This window comes from Camelus dromedarius, chromosome 3, assembly GCF_036321535.1.
Source record: "Camelus dromedarius isolate mCamDro1 chromosome 3, mCamDro1.pat, whole genome shotgun sequence".
NCBI lineage: Eukaryota > Metazoa > Chordata > Mammalia > Artiodactyla > Camelidae > Camelus > Camelus dromedarius.
In genome coordinates, this window is record NC_087438.1 from 97,553,615 (window position 1) to 97,579,424 (window position 25,810).

Sequence of the window (25,810 nt, forward strand, 5' to 3'; positions counted from 1 at the left end):
CTCATAGTCTGAACAGCACCTGGCACTTAGTAGGCACTCAAACATCTGAAAAAATGTGGTTGGTGTGACCTGGACCAGGAAGTCCAGCCCTTCTCTACCTCAGTTTCCTTTCTCTGTTGGGCTCTTGCCTCCTTCTCAGCCTCACAGGGAGCGCTCTGGATGAGATCAGAGATGGCAAAAGCATCTCTCTGGGGGAGGGAGGGCACGATGCCCGCCTGGGGATGAGGTCAGCGTGATAGGTACCTCTCTGCTGCGCCAGAGGCAAGCGGAGTTGCAAAGACTGTCTTGGCTAGACCCCTTGCTCCGGAATGAGATCCTAGACGGGCAGGGGAGGGTGAGCAACCCTTTTCTCCGATGGGAAGCTTCTCCCGGCGGGGCCTCCTGTTCCCCCCTCCCCGGGGAGGCAGGTGGAGCTGCGTCCTCATCTTTGTTCCCATCTGGAGCGCGTTTGGCGCGGCGTGGCGGGGGCGGGGCTGCGCCCCCGCGGTGCCCGGAGAGACGGGCCCGCCCGCTTATCTGATCTGCGGCTAATTGAAACTCCCTGCTCGCGAAGGTCAGCTCGGTCCCCTGACAGCTGCCGAGCCGAGCCGGGCCGGATGGAAAACCCGGGCTGTGCAGGGCCCGACGGGGCCCGGGGGGAGGGGGTGTGGGGGGGCTGCGTCTGAGGCAAAGTAGACAAAGGCTGCCCCTCCCTCCTTGTGTGCACTGTTGGGGGGTCGCCAGAGGTAGCGGCCTTCGCCCTTACCCAGCAGGGCGCTCCGGCCAGGGTCACGTGGCCTGAGGCCACAGAGGCGGGGGTGGGGGGGCGCCCTTAATCCCTAAGCGCCCGCCCACCCCGCTCCCACGCCGGGGCCCTGTCTGGGGTCTCTGGGAGAGTCACCCCCAACTTCCTGCCCCTACCCCGCCTCCACGCCCCGGCTCTGAGACTTCCTGCCTCCCCGGCTCCGGGCTGCTCAGGCTGTGGGAAGCTGGCGGGGCGGGGGTGGCCCGGTCCCCTCCCCCTGCGCGCTCCACAGGGCCGTGGGGGTCCGGGAGGAAGTGTGCGCGGTAGGGGGCACGATCTGGCCCTGGGGCGGCCATCCGGTGGGGCAGGTGCGGCCTCAGCCCTGGGAGGGAGGGCAGGCAGGCCCGTTGCTAATGGGGCTGGGAGGGGGGGCGCACCGCGGGGAGTCCCGTTTCCAGGGTTCCGGGTGCGGATGTGGCTAGCTCAGGAGGTCCCGCCCGTTGCGCCTCAGGCAGGCTCAGGCCCTGTACAGCCGGCACGCGTCCCCTCACCTCTGGCCTGTGAGTCTAAGCTGAGGTGCTGGGGAGCTCCCAAGGTGTAACTCCCAGGTTTCTGACTGACCGCGCCCTTGAGCAAAGGTTTTGTGGCCTCGGCTTTCCCAGCCTGGAAAAAATAACCCCAGCCACAGCTACCATTTTCCAGAACCACGTGCCGAACATAGTGTTAAGTGTTTAATGTACTTTGTCTCCAGCCACACAATTCCATTTTGCTGATGAGCAAGCTGAGACGCAAAGAGGTTGTGACTGGCACAAAGTCACAGAGCTAAGTAAGTTATCCAGGCGGGAATCGGTTGACTCCAGCGTTCTTAACTATGGGTGGTCTCGTTTTAGCAAGAGCTTTGGAGTCGTGCGCCTATATAGGTCGATCCCCCAGGGCATTCACTAGTGCTATGAGCCCCTTGGCGGCGTCTCGCGGCACATGTTCTTGTCTTGGAGCTGGGCACGTGTATCTTGGCGCATTCCCGCGTGCCAGAGCCGGGGGACAGAGGCATAGCCCAGCGCACTGGTGCCCAGGTGCGCCATTCCCGGTTGGGACCCAGCAGAATCATATGGCCTGAGCCGCGGGCGGAGTGGAGCGGGGGCGGGGAACTCGGAGTAGAGTCCACGCGGGCCGCGGCGCCTGGGAGGCCGCAATCCGGGCGCCTGCAGCCGGCGAGGCGCGGGGTGACGCGCGGGGGCCCAGCTACCGTGACCTCCTCCGCGGTTTCCATGGAGACGGTGCACTATAAATAAAAAAAAAAGAGAAAGAGAGAGAGGAGGAATTTCAAACCCGTTTTCTACGGCGCTTGGCGGGAGGGGGGAGGAAAGCTCTCTTTGAATCGAGTTTCCCATTTCACCTTCCCAGGCGGTGGGAGCGCTTCCCCCGCAGCCCAGCCGGGAAATTGCCGCCCCTCACGCCGCGTGGCGCCCCCCGAGGAAGCTAATTAGCGCAGCCCGGGTAGCTGGGGACCCGGGACCTGGCCCCGGGGGGCCGGGGCCCGCCTCTTGAGGGGGGAGCTCCTACAAATTGCCGCACCCCACCCCCATCTCTCCAGGCGCGCACGCAGCCCGGCGCGGGCCGGGGCACAGGGCGCAGGCGGGAGGTCGCATCTGCAGCTTTGGCGCAATGAATCAGGCGCGGCCGCCGCCGCCGCTGCGGAGCGCGTCTGGCATCCGGAGTCTCCCGGGATCGAAAATAATTTGGGCAAAGCGGTGGGAGGTGTGTGCGCGCGCGCTCCGAGGGGAGGGCGGGGGAGCCGGCCGGGCGGGGTGCGTGGGGCTGGGGGAGGTGCCATCCGACAGCCCCGCTGTGGTGAGAACGGAGTTGACACTTCTTTCCTTTCCACTTACTGCGGCAAGTACCGCGAGGAAGCTTAACCCTCTCGCTGCTTGGAGGATCAGAGGCGCTGGGAGCTTCCTCATGAGGGCGCGCCAGAGTTGGGGGGGGGGCCAGGTGTGTAGCTTCTTTTGAGACCAGTCACTGCGGTCCGCTGGGTTGAGTTCTCTGGCTTCTCAGACTGGTGCTACCACCTGAACGTTACTTACGACATCCTCCTTGAGGCTTTTCTCTCCATACCTCCTTCTACCTTCTCCAGACCTGGCTAGTGTCAGCTCTATGACCTCAGTTTCCCCACCTATACAAGAGAGTGAGGGTTCTTCTGTAGCAGCTTCCCTATCTGTATGGTGACTGTGGTTTTGTGACCTTGTGGCTGGGGCACTGGGCAGAGACCAGAGTGGGCGGTTAGGGCAGCGGGTACAGGAGTAGAAACTCCACCTTCCTTCATCTCCCGCCCTCACTCTGGGCGCCCTTCATCAAAATGGCCGAGTTCCTGTTTTTGCCTCTGACGGCAGAAATGTCACCGCTGCTGCATTAAGCACGCTCGGTGGGAACTTGGTTTGGATCGAGGAGCTGGCGCTCAGCCCTGCCAAGCTGCCTGCCGCAGAGGGGTGGGGGTGAGCTGGCTGGCCAGTGGGCCTGGCTGGGGTCAGCCTTTGTCTGTGCCTGTTCCCACCTCACTGCCTGTCTCTCCAGTGCCCCTAGGCTCCCCCTCCCTCAGCTGTGCTGGTTGTTCCCACCCCACTCAAGATTTTTTGGGAAGCATCTGTTCAGGCCCTTGTGCGTCTGGTTTAGGGATGGCAGTGGGAGATGACGGAGGGGCAGAACTCACTTCTTCCTCCCCACCCCATGATGGGGAGTACCTCTGGCATTCATTATTTTTCTCCCCATTAGATGAGGAGTTGCCCTTTGGATGAAGGACTGGTAGTCAGGCCTCAGAGCCTCTCCAGCTTTGTGACCTGAAGTTCCCCCAGCAGGATTTCCCCTATATTCCTTCCTGCCAGGGGATCCCACCAACTCCAGGAATTCTCAAACCTTAGTACACAGCGGATCACTTGACATGTGAGCTTGCAGATGTGGGAAGAGAGGGGATGCAGTATGTGGAGAGTCTGATTCTGTGGGTCTGGGATGGTCCTGTCATCTGCATGCTTCACAAGATGCCATGGGAGGCTCTGGCTCTCACTCTGAAGCATGACCCCCTCACCTAGGAGTCAGATCTGTGAGTCCCACAGAGCTTGCAGGTCACAGCAATTAGCACTCTCTTGCACAGACTGGGAGATGGAGAGAGGAGAAGGGACTGTCTAGATCACTCTGTAAGGTGGGGGTTCCATGGTTGAGGATGTGGGCTCTCCTGCCTCTATTAGTCAGCTGCATGCTGGAGAGCAGGTGAGCTAAACCCTGTGCTTTGCTCTCCTCGGTTGTAAAATGGGGATGACAATGATAGTCCCTAACCTCATGGAAACAACGTGTGGCTTCAGTGGGACAGTGCATGGAAAATGTGAGTGCAGATCCAGGTACTTAATAAGTGCGTGATAAATGTGAACCTTTATCATCATTGTTATCACTATTAGAACCAGACCTGGAACTCAGGTCTGGGGTTTAGACACTAGTTTTGAGGGTGGAGAATCTGGCCCAGCTGTTCCTGGTTTCCCAGGTCTGTTCCTTCAGGGAGTCACCAAATCTTGGGCAGAGAAGAGTGAGTATAGGGTAGGAGTCAGTCCCCAGTGGAGTGATCTCAACTGTGTGATCTCTCCACCACAAGCCATAGTGCTTTGGGCCTTTTTCACTCTTGGAAAGTATTGCTACAGCTCCGGCAGTTCCAGATGCCCATTGGGCACTGGCCTGGTTAGTGCCTGAGGGCTTGCCCCCTCTCCTACCCTGAGACCCAGGTCCAGCCATGCTTCTTTGTCAAGCATCAGATCTTGTGATGGTGGGAAAGATGCCAGGTGACTTAGCACCTCCTCCTCACCAGGGCATGGTGGTGGGACAGGGAGTGTTGATGTTGGGCATTTTGGGAGCAGGAATATGATAGGATTAGGACACCCAAATTGGAGAGGTCTTTGAGAATGGAGGAGCACACCTCCCCCCTTCGGAAAGGCAGATTCGGGGGGAACTGAGTGAGGACACAGGACCAATTTGTGTCTAGAACACAGGGCTGCTGTCTGTTTTATTCAGGGGCTGTAGGACTTATGGTTTCTGAAGTGTTACCCAGGGATGGTGGTTAGAATGTTGGAAGGACTTCCTGAAAACCAGAGCTAAGCACTGGAGAGGGTTCTGGGGTGGTCTCTGGGTGCAAGAGCATTCAAGTCTGATATGGGGAAGGGATATGTGTCAAGGCTACTTGAGGCTGTCAGATGGCTGAGATGACCTCTCTGAGCTCTTTCTTGGGCTGTAAGCAGCAGAGGTCACCAGCGTTGGGCCCTACTGTTCTCTCACACACTTGCTTACACATCTACACTTGCTCAGCCACACTCATCCAGACTTATACTGGCCCATATGTTCTCATGCCCCCACATGGACATTCATGCACTCACAAACATTTGTGTATACACATGCTAAAACACCACATATGCAACACACACACACACACACACACGTAGGCTTGAATTCACACTGGTATGCACTTGGGCTCCCAGATGCACAGACCGTAACATGCATGTGCACATTGAGACTCATGTACACACACATGTGCACACATGGGCAAACCCCTAGGCATTCGCTCTCCCGTCAGCTAATTTGTGTGTATGTAGATTGTCTGTTTGCCATGAGAATAGGTCTCTCTTTGTTCATACCAAGTAGTCTGGAGAACAGAGATTTGTTCAACCTCAGGGGTCACATGCCTGGTATTTGGACAGTGTACTATACAGTATTATCTGGAATAGGGGAGTAAATGTAAGTGTATACAGGAATGTATGAGTGAATAATAACCATAATAGTAAAAGCAACTACCATTTATTAAGTTTTTGCTATGTGTCTAATCCTGTGCTAAGTGCTGTTTTTACAGATAGCGTCTCATCTAAGCCTCATAGCAACCTATGAGGCAAGTACTATTATAATTCCTGTTTAGGCCTTTGGGAACTGAGGCTCTGAGAAGTAGTCACTACTTGTATCAGTTTGCTAGGGCTGCCCTAACAGAGGACCACAGCCCGGGTGGCTTAAAGAATGGAAATTGATTCTCTCACAGTTCTGGAGACTGGAAGTCCAAAATTAAGGTATCAGCAGCCTCCTTTTGAGGGCTATGAGTGAAGGAACTGTTCCAGTCCTCTCTCCTTGATTTGTAGGTGACCATCTTCTCCACGTGTCTTCATAGCTTCCCTATATGTGTGTCTGTGTCCACATTTCCCCTTCTTGCAAGGACACCAGTCATATTGAATTGGGGCCCACCCTGATGACCTCATTTTAACTTGATTATCTCTGTAAAGGCTCTCTCTCCAAATAAGGTCACATTCTCAGATACTGGGGGTTCAGGAGGTCAACATATGAATTTTGGATGGAATGTAATTCAACCCATAATGCTACCCAAGGCCACAAATCTAGGAACTAGGGTGAGCAGGATTTGATCCTGGATCTGGAATGTCAGAGTCCACAGTATCACCCTTCTGTGTGGTACAGAGTATGTGTACGTGTGTGTCCTAGTGGTCACTCTCCATGGCTCCCTATCTCCCACCAGCACGTGGGTATCCGATGCTTGCATGCATGAAGGTGTTGGCCTTTTGCAGTTCTGGCTCACCGGCGTGCTGGTAGTTTTCATGCTCCTCCGGCTATGATATGGGCACCCAAAGCCATCCCCCAGGACCCTGGTGGCCAGTGCTGCCTGATAAGTCAACATTGACAGGAGTGCCTGGAGATATACACAGGAAGCCGGGGGGCTGCCTGACTCCCCTCTACCAGCTGCCATCTCGGATGCGGATGCTGCAGCCTCATTTCAGAGTCTGCTGGCTTTGAAGCACTCAGCCCAGTCAGGCGGGAAGCTGGAGCCAGTGTGGGGGCAGGGGGGCAGTCACGAGGCCTTCCTGCATCAGCTGGGGCGTCTAGGACCAGGCAGGCCCCATGCCGACCTTTGTCCACAGCCCGAACCTCTTCTTGTGCTGCAGGGAGGTGGGGGGGGGGCTGGACCTCAACCCTTCCTGTGCCTCTGAGCTTGCCTGGGAGGGGATCAAAAAAGAGACCTTGTGCCCCGCCAGGTCAACGAGGGAGACAAAGCCCTCAGCCTTAATCCTATGGGGAGCCCGGACTTCAGAGACACGGCCTCTGCCTTCACGGAGTTTTCAGCCTGAAAAGTCCTAGATTTTCTGAGCCTCATTTTGCCAATCCAAGAAGTGGGGCTGATGGTCTAGTTTGCTGTGAATGTTTTAGGGGTTACTATGGTAGAGGAGGACCAGGATTAACATGGGCATCATACCTCACACATAGCTACAGCATTTAGGGGGATGACTGTGATGATGGTGATGCGTAATACTTACTGAGCACTTACCTGGGCCCCAGCTGAGTGCTAAGTGCACTCTTTACCTAATTATCTCATTTAATCCTTCTGAGATGTCTGGGAGGCAGCTACTATCATCTTTGCCATTTTTAAAATGAAAAACTGAGGTTCAGTGAGGTGGACTTGCCCAAGGTCACACAGTCAGAGTGTGAGGGAATGGAGGTTTGATGCTGCTCTAAGGTTTCCCAGCAGACCCTCCAGTTGTGTGAAGATGGGGTCTCAGGGTGGGGGCCTAGGGGTGAATCTCTCCCAGGGCTGGTAATGGCACTGGTTCTGGGGGTCCCACACTCAGAGCCCTACTCTGGCCTTGGTGGCAGTTGCTGAGGTGTGTCCATGATGATGATGATGTGTATCCTTTGTCAAGGTGAAGCAAGCATCTACCTCCACACTTTTGAATTTGGTCCCCACTGTGATGTCAGCAAGGTGGAAATTATTCTTATTTTACAGATGAGGATATTGAGACTCAACAGTGTTGGAGTCAGTCTCCTGAGCATGTCAGAAGAGCTGGGAGGTCTTCCTCAGGTCTCCTGACTCCAGGTGGATATTCTTTCTGCTAGAGGCAGGTAAGTGTCCTCAGGTCCTTTCAGAACAAAAGCCCTCCTGGTTCCCTTCCCCACCTCTGGGTTGCAGACACTGTGACTGAGGCTAGGGGCAGGTGAGGGAGGAGGGTGCAGATTCCCAAGAACCAACTCCCAGTAGCAACACCAGTGTTAACAGTTAACGTATAACCGAACCCTCGCTTTGTGGTAGGTGTGGTGCTTATGTGTGTTTGTGCAGCCAGTGCCTCAGGCAGCTGCTGCCAGCCAATACGAGTAGGCATAGGAATTCGCTTCAAATAAGCCAGTATTAGTGAGCACCTGCCATGAGCCAGGTGGGCCAGAGGGATGCGAGTGAGAACAAGGGCAGTACCTGGGAGGCATCTAGATGTGAGATGATGGTGATAACATACGGGAACGACTAGACTGTGGGGATGCAGGCACGGGGTCCCTAGTGTCTACCTGAGGGGCTAGGAAAGGTTTTTCAGAGGAAGTAATATCCAAGCTGAGCACTGAGAGTTCAGTAGGATTTAGCCAGATAGAGAAGAAAGGGTGGCAGAGGAGAGTTCTAGGCTGGGAGAACAGCCTACAACTACAGAGGCCTGAAGGTAGGAGGAGAACAGTCCACGTGAGGAACTTAAGGAGGCTAGCTGTGCCCGAGGGTGAAGTGTGAGGGGTGAGGGAGGGCAGGTCAGTGATTCAGAACACTGAGACCAGGATAAGGGGTCTGGTCTCAACCCTGTGGCAGGGGGACCCACTGATCCAGCTTCCTGTCCCCTCTTCCACGTGGGACTTTCCTCTCTTCAAGACCCTCTCACATCAATCAGATTCGCCCAATACTTCTGAGCAGTAGGTGGAGCAGGGGTCACCATGCCCATTTTACAGAAAGAGAAACTGAATCTCAGAGGTTATTGGGTTGGTCCGCTTTAACTGGTACGAGGGGCATTGAGCTGGGGCCCCAGACCTCTTCAGGCCAGCGCTAAGCCCAGGGCCTGAACTATTTGTAGGATGTCAGTGTGGATTCTGGGATGATGGTATGGTGTGCGGTAGGGGCACAGTCTGGTTTGGGGAAGCCCTGGGGATGGAAGGAGGGCGGGGATTCCCCCCACCCGAGCTCCAGGTTGGAGAGTACTGCTGCCTCTTGCAGTCCATCCCCAGTGGCTGGCTAGGGGTGAGTCAGTCTGGATGAAGTCACCCACTTCCGCGCAGCCTGTGCCCCCTGACCTGGGAGGCGCCTGCCAGGGGCACCAGCCGAGCCAGAGGACGGGCTGGGCAGCTCTCCAGGTCTCTCCGTCACAGCTGATTTAGGGGGGCTGGAGGTGTCCGGAGCCATCAGAAGCAGCTGGGCGTCTGGGGCTGCGAGGCCCATAAGTCATGCCGCCACCCGCCGTTCCCTGCAGTGCTCCCCGAGAGGTCTGTGATGAATCGCCGGGGACTGGGCTCATCAAAATCAGTTTATGCCAAAGGGAAATTAATTTCTGTCTCTCTGAGATGGGGTGTGGGGAAGGGAAGGGCAGCTCCAGAGGCAGGCCTGTGACAGCACTGCAGGAAGGGGAGGGATCCTATGGTGTGACCATGGTGGTCCCTGATTAGAGGCCCTGCCCATTCTCCAGAGGGGGTGACTGAGGCTTCAAAGGAGCCTCCTGATCCTGGGGACAAGGACCAAAGTTTTGTTCTTTATTAATTCTTTCTCTCCTCCCCGCCGATTTCTGTGAGTATTTATTGCACACCTGCTGTGTGCCAGGTACTGTTCTATGGTGTGGACACAATAGTGCACAAGACAAAAATCCTGCTTTCATGGAGCAGACGTTCTGGTTGGGTAAGAAAGACAGACTGGTAATAGATAGATAAGAAAGTAACAGTCAGGGAAGAGTGCTGGATGAGCATTAAAATAGGGTGATACGGCCAACTTACCCAGCATGGTCCCTAGCATAGTCAGGGAAGACCTCTCTGGAGAGGAGACAGTTAAGCTGACTGTTGAGTTTCAGAAGAGGATAACCTGTCAGTTGTGAAGCAAATTTTCTGAAAATCTAGTGTTTTGGCAGCTGGGGCTGGGGTAGGAAGAGTGCATTTCAGGGGAGTGAACCAGCTGATGTAAAAGCAAGCAACTCCCCTCCAAGCACTCCTCTCATGAGGCCAGGCTGATGACTGCCGCCACCTGAGCCGCTCAGCCTGGGCCTGGCTGTGTGGGTGGCTGGGGGACAGGCTGGGGAAATCGCTCTCCTTCCTGGACTGTCTCTGTTACTAGGGGAAGAGTTCAATAAGTTAATACATTATTTTCATTAGAAACAAGCCTAGATTCCTTATAGGAAGATTCACAAAACTATTCTTTAAAGATGAAACAGGAGATGTCAGAGAAACCTAGGGTGAGACAGCCGGCCCTAACTCTAGGATCTGTTTTCTCTCTTCTTGAACATTGGGGCTCCTTTGTGGTTAGGTTTGGGTGGCTGGGGCAGTCTTTTCCCAGCCCAGCTTGAAGCCCTCCGTCAGGAGTCCTCTGTGGCTCCCCATTTCCCAGGAGCAAGAATGACAGTTTCTCAGTTCTTCAATGATTACCTTAGGCTAGGCATAGTGCCTGTCTGAATCCTCAGAACAACACTGTTAAACAACTATTATTATTTCCATTTTATAGATAAGGAAACTGAGGCTTGGAAAGGGAAAGAGACTTTTCCAAGGTCCTACAGCTGGTCAGTGGCAAAGCCAGGATTCACACTCACAGCCCAAGCCATTAATCATCACTGCTTCCTGTGTAGCCATATCCTCCCTCTTACCTGCTCTTGACCCACTTTTCCGCTGTCCTATGTTCCACAGACCATGCAAACAGCCTCTTTGCCACCCCCCAGGCATGCTGTACAGGTTCTCACCCTAGAATATTTGCATGTGCTGTTCTTGCCACCTGGAGTCCCTTGTCTCCCTATCTCTGTTGAGACCCTAATCATTCTTCATGGTTTTGTTCAGCTTCTCTTCTTTTATGAAGTCATGTGCTTTTTCCCACAAGCAAGAGGGCTGCCCTTTGTCTCTTATGCCTCACAGTTCTATTTGGGAAATTCACAAGACTGTTCTTTAAAGGTGAAACAGGAGATGTCAGAGAAACCTTGGGTAAGACAGCTGGCCCCGACTGTAGGATCTGCTTTCTCTCTTCTTGAACCCTAGGGCTCCTTTGTGGTTAGGTTTGGGTGGCTGGGGCAGTCTTTTCCCAGCCCAGCTTGAAGTGCCCACAAAGTCTCCATCATCATAATAATAACAGTAATTAATTTTTTGATATGGGCAACTGGCCTTTTCATTTTATGTAAAACACTTTTGGAAAACTTTACTGTTTTTATTGATCTGTAACCCATTATTTAAGGACAAACAGCTCTTGCAGCACATGCAGCTTCAAGCAAAGTCCTCAGCTCCCTTCCAAACAGACTGCTGCCTGAAGTCCTTCCTGAGGAGAAATTTGGGAGCTCCCTCTGTCCAGCCGCCCCACCCACTCCCACCATCCCTTGGTTATGAAGGAAGTTCTCTGGAAACTCTACCCTTTAGTGGCTGGGGTGGGGGTAGGGGAAGACCCTATCTCCTTTCCAGAGGGAAGCATTGTCTTCAGTCATCTTCACGGGGGTAGAACAGGTCTGAACAGCATTAGCAGAAATATGGGCTGACCCAGGGGCAGGCAGGGAAATCTGCTTTGTGGTTGGGGAGGGGCTATCCCCAGAAGACCAGTGAGGCCTCTGTCCCAAAGACCTGTAACCTTTCCCACCCACTCCTCAGGGTACCTTTCAGGCCAATTTCAGAGCTGAGAAGACAGACTGAAGTTTCAGTGCCAACCACCCCCCCACCCGCTGCCCCATCTTCGGGCTATTTCTCTGGGGAGTGAAGTTGATCCTACTTTATAAGTACAGAGACAGCCAATGGGAGTCTGTGGCTTTGTTGGGTCTCCTTTTTGGGCCACAGCTGATGGAAATGGAGCTTCTCAGTGGAAAATGCTGTGTCCAATGGGCAACCCTGAAGTGTAAGGTTCCTGCAGTCTCTCTGGTCTGCTGAGTGACCAGGTGTCCCTCTCCACTGGTTGGGGTCTGAGCATCAGTTTGGAAACATTGAGTAGGAGCTGGAGAAACTATTCAATAGTTTGGAAAATTGGATGTAAAAAGAGAGAAATGGGGCACAGTTCATAAGAAGGCTCTGTCTTTTTAGTTCATTGCACCTAAGGATTTCAAGAGACATTTGCCTGGAGGGACACAGAGATCTGGGAGCAGCTGGGCCTCCAGGTGTCCCTGTGGGGCCTGGCGACCCCTCCCTCCCCAGTTTTCCACAGCCCCCTGTAGTCAGGGACAGCAGAGAACTTGTCATGAGTGACAAAATAGATGGTGTGTGGCCTTGGGAGAGGAGAGAACTCCTTGGGTCTTTTCAGACAGCCCCTACCTCCCCTCCCCTTCGGTGTTGGGAGTCCAGCCGTCCTTATTGAGCTTATGGTTATTCAGTCAACAGTGTTTCCTGAGGGTCCCTGTGGCCCAGGTTTGTGCCGGGAGCTAGGCCCCTTATCCTCCCCAAAATGTGTCCCCTCAAGGGGCTCACCATCAAGAGAGGGGAGCCCCCCTAGTGGACAGACAGCTCATTCCATCTCAGACACTTGAGCGTGGTGATGCTCACAGCAAAGGTCCCTAATCTAGTCTGAGAAACCAGGGAAGGTTGCCTGGAAGTGACTTGCTGGATTCCAGTTAGAGCTCCACCACTTACTAGCTGTGTGACCTGGGAAGAGTTCTTAACCTTGCTGTGCTTTACTTCCCTCCTTGTTAAAGTGAAAATAATACCTACTTCAAAAGGTTGTTGTGAGGATTCAATGAGTTACTACCTGTAAATATTCCTGAGAACAGTGCCTGCCGCACAGTAAGTATTCACAGTAAGTGAATGTTAAGTGCAAAATAAAAACAACTACCATTTGGGTGAGTAGGACCCGGCAAGCTGATGGATGGGAATGAGTGCCCTTGCAAAGAGAACAAGGGCTTGGAAGTGGGACAGCAGGCCCTCCAAGGACCTCCCTTCTGTGTCACCTTGTGGGGGTGGCTGTCCTGGTCTATGATTTGGGCCGGTAACTCCAGTCCCCTCCCCTCCACCGCCACAGTGTGGTCTTGGGACCTGAGATACAGCTGAGTCCATGGGCCCAGCCTCACACGTTTATCTCATCCTCTGCCAGTCCTGCCACTGTCTGTGAACTGGGCCCCGGCTGGGTGGTGCTGGGCATTCTCATGTGGACAGCTGAAGCTCCCTGTCTGGTGGAAAGCTCTAGGGTCAGGAGGGCTTCTTGAAGAAGGTGCTCTCTGAACAGTGTCCTAAAGGAAACTGAGCACTTCCCTAGACAAAGGGAGTGGGGGGTTCCAGGCCGAGGGCACAACCTTCTCAAAGGAAGGATGGATCCCAACTCAGGAGAGAGAAAAAGACCGTGGGTAGAGTTTTAGCTCTGGGGCCTAAGCCTGGGCCATCCCCCCTAGTTTAGGTCAGTTTTATCAGGAGGTTTGGACTGCCCTCCCTTTGCCCTCTAGCCCCAGCAGGGGTGGTGGCCTAAGAGGTTAAAGTCCCGTCTTGCTCCAGGGCCAGCCCAGGAGTTGGGGGTAGGGGCGCCAGTTGCCCCGTGCCTCCCTCCCACTACAGAGCCGGGAGGGTTTGGCAAAGCAACAAGGCAGCCTTTGTGTGCCTCTGTGGGTCTAGGCACGTCTGGCCCGGCCTAGGCGGCTGCTGGTTTCAGTGCCCTGTGATCCCGGCAAGGCAGTGTGGGGTGGGGCGGGCAGAGTGTCCTCAGGGTCCACACAGTGTGGCTGCCTTGTGTCCCCAGAACCCCTACCAGGGCTCCCCAGGTGAGAATGCCAGTGACACGGAGTACATGTCATGTGTGGGGCTGGCAGTGAGGATACAGAGCAGGTAGAGGGTGGACAGAGGTGTGGTGGGGTGGAGGTGGGAGATGAGGGAATGGGAGCTGGGCACATCCCAAGGCCCCTTTGTGCCGCAGCATGTGCCTGATGGGTACCCTAGGGTGAGTCTGTGAGTGTGCACTGGGGTGAGCATGTGCGTCGGGGTGTGAGGGTCTGGGTTGGAGCACATGAGCAGCCCCCAGCCTGCTCGGAACAGAGCGCTGCTGTCTCTTCTGGTAGCACCAACAACGAGGCCTCTCTCTCGGCACATAATGTCCCCTCTGTATTGTCTGCTGTGCAGTGGTGACGATAATTTTAAGGCTCAAATCCTTTTCGCAGGCAGTGGGGTGGGGGAGGATGGAGGCAGTCTGGGAAGGGCCAGAGCTCCGGGGCTGGGTTTCAGCCTGTGTTCTCAGAGGTCTGTTGTATATATGGGGCCTCCCCCCCCACACTCACCACCCTTCCAGGGGCAGCAGAGGGGAGTCGGTTACCCCTAGAAGCCTCTGCAGGAACCCCCAACCCGAAGTCATTCGGGCCCCACCGTGCCCCAAGCCCTCTCCCTACTCAGACTTCAAGGCCTGGGGGCTGAGACCTCTTCAGAGAAACCAGCTCTGCTAACTCCTTTTGGTCCCTGCCTGTCTCTGCAGATCTAGCGGTTCTTCATATCTGCCCCTAGTCTTTCCTGCTATGAAAGCATCAGACCAACAGTTGTCAACCTTTTTATTCTCAGGATTCCTTTATAGGTTTAATAATTATTGAGGACCCCAGAGAGCTTTTGTTTATGTGGGTTGTATCCACCAAGACTTACCATATTAGAAGTTAAAACAAAAATTTAAAATGTGTATTTACTCATTCATTTAACAAATAACAATAATAATTCCATTACTAGTTAACAGGGATAATACACTTTTATGAAAAATAACTTTATTTTCTGGAACAAAGCAAAATTAGCAAGAGGAGTGGTGGTGTCTTTACATCTTTGCAAATCTCATTAATATCTGGCTTAACAGAGCAAACAACCCCCTTGGGGTTGAATTCTCGTATCTGCTTTTGCTTTCAATCTGTTGTGGGATGATTTTGTTGGTGTTGTTGAAGTATATGAAGAAAACTTGGCTTCACACAGGTTTCTGTTTGGAAAAGTGAGGAGTATTTTTATAGCCTTTTCAGATAATTTGATACTACACCAAAACTTGACAAGTGGTAGTTTCTTAAAGGTTAGTTGCCATTAAGAATCTGAAATTCTACCAGTGAGCCTTTCATATTCTGTTACATTAAAATCTGTTTGCCTGTCTTGCTCTTTGAATGGATCTTTTGCCCATGCATAATTTAATAACATTATACATTGGTCATTTAGAAGACATTAGTTCACTGAGTTTACGCAGATCTCTCAAATGTTAACACAGCTCATTATATAATATTAAATAATCACATTCATTGATATTACCACCAATTTCATCAGAAATGTACCAGGAAGCTGTCAAGCTTATGGTGATCTATACAAGTATTCCAAAGTTCAAATTTTCACTAAAAAAACAGAATTTTTAAATTGGCAATAAACAGTATAGTTGTTTTCCTTGAAGGTACAGGCTCACTTGATTATTTTTGAGGGCATATCTGCCAAATATCCAAGTCTAAAGTTTGTCTGTCAGTCTTTCTTGTCAAGTAAAAATGGTGTTCCATAAAAAAGCAGCTAGTTCAGCTCATAACTCAGACAACTGCAGAAGTACTTTCCCTTGAGGCAACAATCATACTTTGGTATGTTACATAGTGTTTTATATGAATTCCTCATGTCATCACACACAATGTTAAGTAGATGTGTACGCAATGTTGAGGTTTAATAAAATTACTAATTTTACTTCTTGATTTCATCAAGGACATTCTTAAGTGAAACTAGCTGTTTTTTTTTTTTTTTTCTAATGGAAGGTCCTGACAGTGATGTATACAATGACTCCTAGTACAGTTTGGTGTCACTGCCTTGATTTGTGCTAAGGCACCAACAATTTTACCCACTATTGTTTTTGTACCATTAGTGTGAGTCTCAACACAGTAAAAAGTCTTAGTATTATTGGTAAAATAATTCTGACCTCCACCCTGAGAAGGTCTTGGCGACTCCCGGGTTTCATGGACCCTGCTTTGAGAAATGCTGTACTAGGTTCTTCTGCCTCATTCTGTTCTTGGTGGTGATGGGCCGTGTCATGCATATTTCACTGATCAGGACACTGAGGCCCATCAAAGCCCCGCGTGTATCCTCATCTCATTCTAGCACCAAAGTGAGTTTTTTTTTTCCTCCTGGCAACAACTAGGGAGACTTCTCAGGGGAGGCGGTATTGATTTGATGAATGGGCAGAATGCCAAAAGGTAGAGGTTGGGGCTGGGAAGTACCTTCTTGGCGGAGGAAGCAGTATTGGCAAAAGCCTAGGGAAAGGAACATAGGATGAGGCCAGATAACTGAGGATCTGGTATGTCAACCCCAAGGCCCTGGGTACCACAGAGCAGTGTTGACAGTGGAAGTGATGGGTGAGATGTGTTCCAAAACAGGGAAGGCCAGAGATGGGGCCCTGGTTTTCCACCTGGATGCCTTCCCATGCCAGCTGGCCTCAGGACTGTGTCCTTAGGACATGTGGCCACGTAGATGGTTCGATCCTTCATGACCATGACTTGCAGAGTGTGGTCTGCTGCCTGGAATCCCCTGCTGAAAAATGTCTCCACAGTTTTTTGCACTGACAGTCAGCTTCTCTTTTTCTTTGTATTGGCTTTGTGACAGTGAATAGCCTCACCCATTTCATGTATTAATGTGAGGGTGACCTGGGCAGAGGTGGCAGCTGAAGGGAGATGTTGGTAGTGGTGGCCTGTCAGTGTGTGATGAGGGCCTGGCCCTGAGTGCTGTGATGGTGGGGGCTGCAGAGCTGACCCTGAGCAGGGACTGCCTCCCACCTCCACCCTGGGCCTGGCCTGCCCTTTTCATCCTCCAGGGGTCACTTGTTCCTGCTCCAATTTGTGCCCCTGAGCAACAGGGACTCAGCTCCTGGCCAGGTCTGATATGAGGAGACAGAGCTCAACACAGGCCTCTACATCTTGTTGTGCTCTGGGTCTGGGTACTGAGCCTGCACAGTGTTCCTAGCTGTGCTCTGTGACTGGATGCGTACGTCCTATGCCATGTGTGTTTGTGACCATGGCAGAAGATGTGCTCTGCCACACAGATGTTTGTGAACTTGTACACCCTGCCGTGTGTATTGAGTTGTGTGTATGTTTGTTTTTTTGTGCCTTTAGTTGGGTGGTATGTGTTTGTGTATGTAGTTTTGTATATCTTTTGGGTGTGTGAGTGTCACTGTGTTGGGTATGTGTTTTTGTGTGATGGTTTGTCAGTGTATATCTTGGCCCAGCCCCAGAAGAAGGCCCGCTGAGGCGCTGGGGGTAGGGACTGTGCTGGGATAGGGAGTCCACAGCCGGGAGGCCTAACTGGGAACAGACGTGTCCTCACTGGCCCAGAGAGCATCACAAACCCTCAGAAAGCCCCTGTCCAGCTTCACCACCCCTGGCCAGTCAGAGTGGGTGTCTGGAAAGGAGGCGTGAGGGAACCCAAACCACCTGGGCCCACCTCCCACAGCTTGCTGGCACTTGCTTGTGCCTCGTGGTGGTAGCCCGGTGCCTGGGCCCATCCTCCTAAGGCTCTAAGCACTTTTTGTTGTCGGGGTTGGGCAGGGGCCAGAGGCATAGCCCAACTTGGCTCTTGTCATCAACTTCAGTTCTTACTGGACCCCGGAGGCAGAGCTGGGCCCATACCTCGCTGGGGCTGGAGTTGCAGGTAGGAACAACCCCACTGAGTCAAGCCTAATGCTAAGCTCATTACACGTCATTCATTCAACAAATATTTATTGAGTGTATGCTCTGTTCCAGGCCCTGCTTTAGGAGCTAGAAATATAAGTCAACTTCACTGAACTGGGGGAAGGAGAGAGGGGCCTGCTGCTGTGCATTTTACAGATGAAGAACCAGATCCTGAGGGGTTAAGTGATTTGCCCAAAGTCACAGCAAAGCTGAGATTCTCTCAAAATCAGAGCCCTCCTCCCCCTGCCCTTGATGCTCACAGTTGCAGCCTACATGCTCAATGAGCTAGGACCAGCAGGGGGAGGGGGTGGACAGGCAGCGCTTGGCTAGCCTTGTGCCCCCGGCTGTTGGCTGATACTGGAGAGTGAGTTCAACTAAATAGTGAGCTCCTAGTTGCTCTGCAGGGAAGGTGGGGTGCCTGGGGTGGTCCCCAAAGGCTCTGCGTTGAGGTGGTCAGGCGGAGATTCAGGTGTGGGGGCAGACTGGAAGGTGCACCTTGTGTCTCTAGTGCAGTGGGGGGACCCAAGGGGATGCTTCCTCTCTGGCTGTATGACCTGGGATGGGGCCCTGCTTCACTCTGAGCCTCAGCTTCATCATCTGTAAAGTGGACACAGTAATTCTATCCACCCCCTCCTCAATGGCACAGTGCTCAGGGCATGGTGCCTGGTGCACAGTAGGGCAGCTGGAGGGATGGAGCAGAATTGGAATCAGGCTTTCTGCTCAGCCCCAGGAAATGGGTAGGGGAGAGGGAGGAGGAGGAGCAGATGTGCCCGCGTCTCACAAGAGCAGCCGCATTTAGCCACTGAGTCGGGATTGAAATATTCCTGAGGGAGAAGAACCCTGAGGCTTCAGGGCGGCAACAGCTCGTCAGTGGGGAGCGGGGAAGGGATGTTGTCACCATCTGCCTCGTGTCTGTCTGCGACTAAAATAATACTGGGGTGAGACTCGCCGCAGGCACGGACCCAGCCGCAAGGTTCCCCGGAAGAGGGAGGGGCCGGGGGTGCTGGCAGGCTCGTGGTCGGAGATCAGCCTCATGAGTGCAGGGCCGGGGACCCCCCAGACCTGGCTGGGGTCTGCTCCAGAGGGGAGACCAAACATGTGCTGAGATCCCAGTAAAGCAGGGGCAACAACAGAAACAAAACAGGAGGGACAGACAAATTGCCTGATTCAGCTTCCGTGAGCTGATCCAGAATATTGAAACCAGAAAACGTAGCAAGGAGCTATTTTAATTTCAGCCAACGTATAAGTTTTGGGTCTATGGTTTACTGTGGTTTTTATTTTGAATTAAATATGGAGGATGCTCCTTAATCTTCTCAGAGCTCAGGGCTCTGGGGAACGGAGTGCCCACCTTTCTCACTGGGCACAGTCGTTGCATGCCAATTGCCCCTGAGCGTCAGTACGTCTGGGCCTGGGCAGGTGCCCCTTTAGATGGGGACCTGGCTGGGAGCCTGATGCTTGGCCTCTGGGTGGTGAAGCAGTCACGTCTGGTCTTTTGCTGTGGGTCTCACCAGACACGAGCAGTTGGGTATTTTTGTTTTTGCAGAGAGAACAGACCCATGACCTCAGCGGTTTATTTTAACTGCAGAAGCACCCTTACTGCTGGTTGCTATGTGCTGACACGGTGCAGGGCTGTCGGTTCAGCAGGCAATTCATGAGCACCTACTGTGTGCAGGCCCTGAGCTGGGCAGGCTGGGCCCACTCTCAGCATAAAAGGCAAGCCATCTAGGTGCCAGGGAAGGTGCTTGGAGGTCAACAAGGGGTGCTGGATATGGCAGGAGACCATGACTGTTGTCCTGAAGAGGTGGCTGGTGCACTCAGCCTTGAAGAAGAAACACGGAGACATGTGGCATCAGGAAAGGAGAGAGGGGAGGATGCCTCAGGCAGAGGGAACCGCATGTGCACAGACCACAGCTTTGTGGCTGTCTCTTTCTGGCAAAGGTAGAGCATTACAGTCTTAGCTGCGTTGTGGAGCCCTTCCAGTAGGCCGGACACCATGCTAACTGCTTTATGTGTGTTTTTCTGCTGGCTCCTTACCAAACCCCCAAGAGGTCAGGACATTTAGCATCCATCTTACAGATGAAGAAACCGAGGCTCAGAGATGTCTAGTAACTTGTGTAAGTGGTAGAGCTATGGCTTTGGGTTCCTGTGTTCTACCGCTGCACAATGCCCTTATTTGGCAGCCACTGAGCACCTACTATGTGCGGGCCCCAAGATAGGGCGCTTCCTGCATTTGGACCCCAGCAGCACACTCCAGAAAGAATATCCTCAGATGGCTAGGGTCTCTCATCACCATCTGGGCACAACAACCAGAGGGACCTCTCTCCAGGGCATGTAAGTGTGTGTATATAGGGGAGAGAGATGCAGGTGGGAGCCTGGAGAACCCCACTTTACATCCTTTCTCCTTTGAGCCTCAGTTTCCTCATCTGTGAAATGGGACTACAGTACCTATGTGCAGGCTCCTCGTGAGGATTAAAAGTGATAGCAAGTGTGAAAAGCCCTCTATGAATTCAGTGAGTCCCCAGCCAGGGCTCATTCTCTTTAAAACACAGGAGTGATCTTCCCAGAACAATCCAGCCACCAAGCTTTCCCTGCAGCTGACAGGCCCCACCACCATGGCAGCCACCACCCTGAATTATTCAGGATGCTCCAGGCCTCTGTGGCCGCCCTTCCCCTCCCCTGCACTCCAGGCTGTCAGCACCTGCCTCTGCGCCTCTGCCGGGGCTCTGCCGACCTCCGGGCCCGGGAACTTCAGCCTGTTCAGGGAGGCCGTGAGTGTAGCAGGGTGAGAGTGTGACTGAGTGTGAGAGAGTGACAGTGAACGTGTGAGAGCATGAGAGTTCACGTGCGTGAGTGTGCGAATGTGCGAGGGTCACTGAGTGTGTGAAGGGTGAGTGCAAGGATGACTGTGAGAGTGACAGGGCGAGTGTGTGCGGACATGTGAGGGTGAATTTGTGCTTGTGTGTGAATGTGTGTGAGTTTGTGTGAGGGTAAGTGTATGAGTAAGGTTGGGAGTGGATGGAGCTGGGGTCTCCTTACGTGCAAGGAAGCCAGGCTTGGACAGGGAGGGTCCCTCTGGCTCAAGAGCACACATTTGTCGGGGATTCAGAGTCCAGCCTGGTGAAGGAGGGGGTCAACTCACCTGTATTTCCAGAGTCTCTCCTTGATTACATACAGTGGGGAGAGGCAGAGAGAAGCAAAGTTTCGAGAAGAAGGTTACGTAGTGGTTGGATCGTGGACAGGACCTGGAGTCCTCGTCCAGTGGAGGTTTAGACCGCTGGACTATTCCTGGTATATCTCATTTCCTGACAAATTGAGACCCTCGGAAGAGCAGCAGTGCCCTCCTACTGGTCCCTTTTCTCCCCCTGAGCCTGGAAGAGCTGAGGGCCCCAGGGGGTGAGAGGTGGAGGACTCTCCTCCTGGATCTGTGGCCTGAGTCTTGGGGGAATGAGGAAAGGGGAAGGAGTCTACTGGTGCTCTTGCTGGAGGGCCCCCATCCATAGGCTGGAAGGACAGAGCAGACTACTCTCCGCTTGACCCCCACTCCTACCTACACACTGGCTCTGCCTGGAGGGTTACTGCCCAGTGTGTGGAAATTTGGGGTACCGGGGGTGGGGTTGGGGATAGGATTTAGGAACTGGGAGCTTGCAGTGTGTGGAGGTTGGGGGTGGACTGTGTGAGCTTTGGTGTGAGTGAGGTCTGTGTTTTGGTGTGAGGATGTGGGTGGCTATCTGAGTTGTTATTTGTGTCTGTGAATTTGTATGTGTACAAGCAATGTATGTGCGACTTTGCTTGTATTTATGTGCAACTTTGTGTGTGAGTACCTGTTTGTGTAACCAGATGAGCATGTGTGATCTATATCAGAGCGTGTGTGTATGTGGAAGCATGCTGTCTGTGTGAGGGAGGTGAGAGATGATTGACAGGGAGTGGGTAAGTCGGGGGCCACCCTCAGCTCCATGGCTTCATTCTTCCTCGGGCCTCGCTCGCCACGGCTTGACACCTGTCTGCCTGTGCTGAGAGTCTGATTGCCTGGCTTTGGCTGACAGAACCTCAGAGCCCCATGGGAGGAGAGCTACAGGTAGGGGGGATGAGACAGGGTGAGATACTTGATTTTTGTGTAGGACAGATAGATCTGGGCACAGAGCTAGTGCTGTTGGAACCTGATACCTGAGTCTGAATCCCAGTTCCTCTACTCACTGGAGTGAGCTGGGAGGGTCACTTCCCTCTCTGAGCCTCAGTCTCTTCATCAGAACAGTGGGGACTATGATGGTCATGAGACTTTGAGGTGCAGAGCCTCCCCACCAGATATCCTATGAGCCTGTGTTTTCCTCCTGGCTCTGGGAAGTTGGCCTGTTGGAGGCCTGGAGGCTGGCCTGCCAGAGGCTGGGGAGATGACTCCTCGCCTTCCCCGGGTCCAGAAGGCCTGACGTGTCCCTACTATACTCCTCCCATCAGAGGGATATGTGTGCATATATGTGTGAAGGGCTCAGAGGAACGTAAGTCAGTAGATCATTCTGTCCATCCCCCTCTAGCCCCAGACCAGGGAATGTTTTCCATTCCTCTGTTTCCTCCCATGGTCAGAGGCAGAAATGGAGCAAGTCCTTCCGCTTCTCTCTCTGCCCTCACTTTCTCCCTCTGTAGAGCCAGGCAGGTGGGGTGTACTAGGGTTCAAGGCCCCAGTGTCCCTGCTGGTAGGTCCTTAGAACTGGCTAGCTCCCCCAGTGCCCTGTACCCGCTTGTCTGCAGAACTGTGGCCCGGGCAGCTGTCCGGCTGAGCGGGTTAGCAACACAAGACAGATGGCGAGGGATTATCTCAGCTTCTCAGAGTGCAATGGCGGCAGCAGGTGGGGGTAGGAGAGGGGGGCTCTTGCACCCTCCCCATGTACACACACACACACACACATGCACGTGCAGCTTCCCACTCCTGCTTCAGACTCAACCCAGCCTCCTGCTATGTAAGAGATGGGCAAGAAGGCAGAGGTGAGATGAGATTCTGAGAACTGGTGGAACTGTGGGATTTGGCAATCTTGTCTCTGTCCCACTGGACTCTTGGACCACAGGTTGAACCAGCTGGGCTTCTGAGAAGGCCCTCTCAGGCCCCTCTTGGACTCTGACCTTGTTTCTAGGGTTTCTCTGCAGCTGCCTGCCCTAGGAATGGTGTGTTCAGGAGAGCATGGACTTATAGAGAAGCCTGAGGCTCAGAGATGTGTGAACTGTGCTCAGAGACACACAGCAAGTTTGGCACATCAGCAGGCTGAGCTCTGAGGCTTGGCAGATGGCGGAGAGCATCAGCTGTGGGGTCCCTAAGTCTTCTGCGAATGAGGTGTGTTTGCCCCAGCATTTAATGCTGCTGCCCCAAATCCCACAGAGGTGTATGCATAACCTGTCACACAAGGACGCAGCCTTGCCTCTCTTTCACATATACTTCAGGCTCTGGATTCAGGCTGTTCGGAGTTGAGTGACAGAGCTATGTTTCTAGGCTATGTCACTAGGAAAGAACTGGATTGGGGGTCAGAGCCCCACTAGAGTGAATTCTCCCACCTGTACCCTGATTTACCATAGGCATCTGGTAGAGGGGCTTTCTATTCAGCTTCAGTCACAGACTCAGCACTTGTCCCTCATCCTCCCTTAGACACCCTCCCCTCCCCCCAGGCCTGAGTCATCAGTGCTCGGCCCCAGGGAGGGATGTGGGCCTGGAAGCTGGGCCAGATTTGCAAATGGAAACCCCAGGGGACCCTTTTCCCAGCATTGGGCAGGAGAGGGAGGGCAGGGCAGGGTGGAGGCCTCAGGACAGAAACTGGTTCTCTACTCACAGCCACCAATATCCAGACCTCTCTCCCCTCCGCATGAGTAACTATGGGCCTGCTGGACCCAGAAGTGTGGACTAAGGACAGTGCTAGGTTGCTAGGGTGTCCTGGTCCCAGTCTCTGCACAGAGCAAACCCACTCCTCTAGGCCCCATGCATTCATGTGTGCCTGTCTAGGACTCCAGATCAGACTGGCCTGGGGGAGCCAACTGGGCCTTTGAAGCTGCATTATTTTCAGGCTCACAAAACTTGGTGATACACCCACACTGGTCCTGTCATAGACAAGACAAGACATTGTGCACCACAGGCTTGTCACCTGCAAGGCAGGCCAGCCCCTCTCCCCTCTTTACCTCCAGTCTGAAATGACCCCTGGCTACACATCTGGGTATCCGGAGGTTCACCTGGCTGGGTGCTGGGCCAAACCTAGCGCCGGGGTTCAAGCCAATCTCCGTCTCTCTGACCTTCCAGCCTCAAGTTGGACGTTTGTATCATGAGAGTTGGGCGAGACCATATCTAAGCTCTCTACCTCCCTTCAGAGCCTGGCCTCGGGGGTCCTAAAAGAACTTCCGCCTCTGTCTTATCAGTGGGACTTTTCTCACCGTTTTTTTAAGGTTTCAAAGTAACATTCTAAAGAGGCACCTTGAGAGCCAATCAGAGAGCCCATGTAAATGAGTACTCGCTGATTGGCTGTCTCCTTCACGCCCTTTATGAAACTTCCAACTTCATCAACTCTGCAAAGATTTTTCCCTTTGGCTCTCGAGCCCTGCGGGAGGCGGGGCTGAGGGTCACCCGGGCCATCCCCCTGCCGCAGGGTGCCTGGCCCGCCGAGTCGGTCTGCTTGGGGACAGGCGGGGGCGAGTGCGCCAGACTCGGGGGGTTATTATGGCACAGAATCCCCGCGGGGGCGGCCCGGGGAGTGAGCCCCCTTCTTTTCTTTGTAGGACCGCTGCAGAGCGGGCTGCAGGCCGGGGTATCGAGCTTGGCTAGGCCAGATCGATATCTGCCCACTGGACTGATGCGCCAGGGAGTCGGCTCGACAGGGGCTCCGCGGCAGAGTGATAGCTGTGCAGCTCCCCTCCTTTACCCGCACTCCCCGGGAAATCGAGGCGGGAAAGTGGTGTTGGGATGGAAAGCGCGGCCAGGGGCAGGCGGCACTCTTGTTCTGGGCTGTGGCCCTAATGGTGGGGGCGGAAGTAGCCCAGGGCAGCGCCCTGCTCCCCAACCTCTGCTCGTCCCCACCCCCACAACGATCACCTGCAGCCCGAGGCTGTCCCCGCCTGATTCTCCTCCGTCCCCTCATCCTATCCTTCGCCTTCCTCCCACTCTCTTTGTGTGTCTCCTCTCTGGCTCTAAGGTCCCTCCCTCCTTTCTCCTTTCTCTGTGGGTATCTCTGTCTATCTCTACATCTTCGTTTTCATTTCTTTCTCTGCCTGTGTCTGTCTCTAGATTTCTCTGTCCCTCGGTCTCTGCTTAGGTCTCTCCTCGCCTCTTGCTCATTTTCACTTCCTCTCTTTGTCTGGCTCTCTTCTCTCCCTCTCTTCAGCCGCCACCACCCCCCCCCCCCGCCCATCCCACACACCTCACAGCCTGTTTACGACATCCCCAGGGCTGGCAGGTGGGCGGGGCTGCAGCAGAGAAGGGGTGAGGGAAGGAGACGCAGCCTCCCCCCCAGCTGTTAACCTTCACGCTTCAGGCCTCTGCGGATGGCAGAGGAGGGGGAAAGCCCAGCTGCCAGCTTGGCGGAGGTGACCAGGCAGCGGGGGCTGGGGGCTGCCCCTCCCTTTGGGCTTGTCTCTGGGGAGATCTGGGGCCGGAAGGAGTGTGATGGAGGATACCTCCGGTAGAGAGAGGCTATTGGCCCCCCGAAGGCTTTTGCTGGCCCGGCGGATGCCCAAAGGGGGCTCTGAGTGGCGCCCGCCCTGCCCGCGGCCGGGCCGGACGTGGGGGCCGGCGTGAGAATCCCGCCCATCTGTGAGCCGGCCTCACGCCGTCAGACCCAATTTATCTCGCCGCCAAAGTTTCACAGCCATCTGCTCGAGTGGAACGGCTTCCAGCGCTGGCCCCACCGGGCCCCCCAGCCAGCGCGGGGATGTTTTCCAATACGGCAGTATTGCAGCACCCCCCATCCCAAAGCAGGGAGGGTGTGTGTGTGTGTGGGGGGGGAGGCGGCAGAGCGCGGTGCGTGGGGCTGGCAGGCAGCCCTCTCCCGCGAGCGAGCCGACCCTGAATTTTAAGCGATTGATCAGGAAGCGCAGGCCGTTCCCATCACTTAGAGCAGCCAAATGCGACGGCGCAGGGATTTCAAGGGGCCTTTGCGGAGGCGGTAATGAGGTCACCGTCACCGCGCCAGCCGGCGGGCAAGAGGGGGCGCAGGCCTGCGGATACACGTGTGTACACACGCCTGTACACTGCCACATCTGTATCCACGTGACCCCTGGGGCCCCTAGCACTGACCAGAAGGACTCCGAATTTGGATGCGAACCGAACACTGTCCTCCAACCCGACCCCCCACCCCCACCTACTAGCGTTGTCTGAAAGACCAAACTAGAACTCAGCCCCTGTCCCAACAATGATCACCTCAGATAGCTTCAGCACAGGAACCCCAACCCTTCTCCCCTTTCTGCTATGTGCCTAAAATACAAATGTTTGGGCACCTGCCTCTTGCACTTCTGAACAAAC

The 25,810-nt window shown here is 54.0% G+C and overlaps 1 protein-coding gene across 3 annotated transcripts in view; it reads left to right on the forward strand.

Annotated features, from left to right (window-relative positions):
* The window catches only part of PSD2 (pleckstrin and Sec7 domain containing 2), a 147,386-nt gene that overhangs the window by 20,656 nt on the left and 100,920 nt on the right, over positions 1 to 25,810 (forward strand). For all 3 annotated transcript variants that reach the window (XR_010380379.1, XM_064484346.1, XM_064484342.1), the window contains exon 2: positions 7,530 to 7,645. The gene's annotated coding sequence lies outside the window, so the exon portion shown is untranslated. The remainder of the gene's footprint in view (positions 1 to 7,529; positions 7,646 to 25,810) is intronic.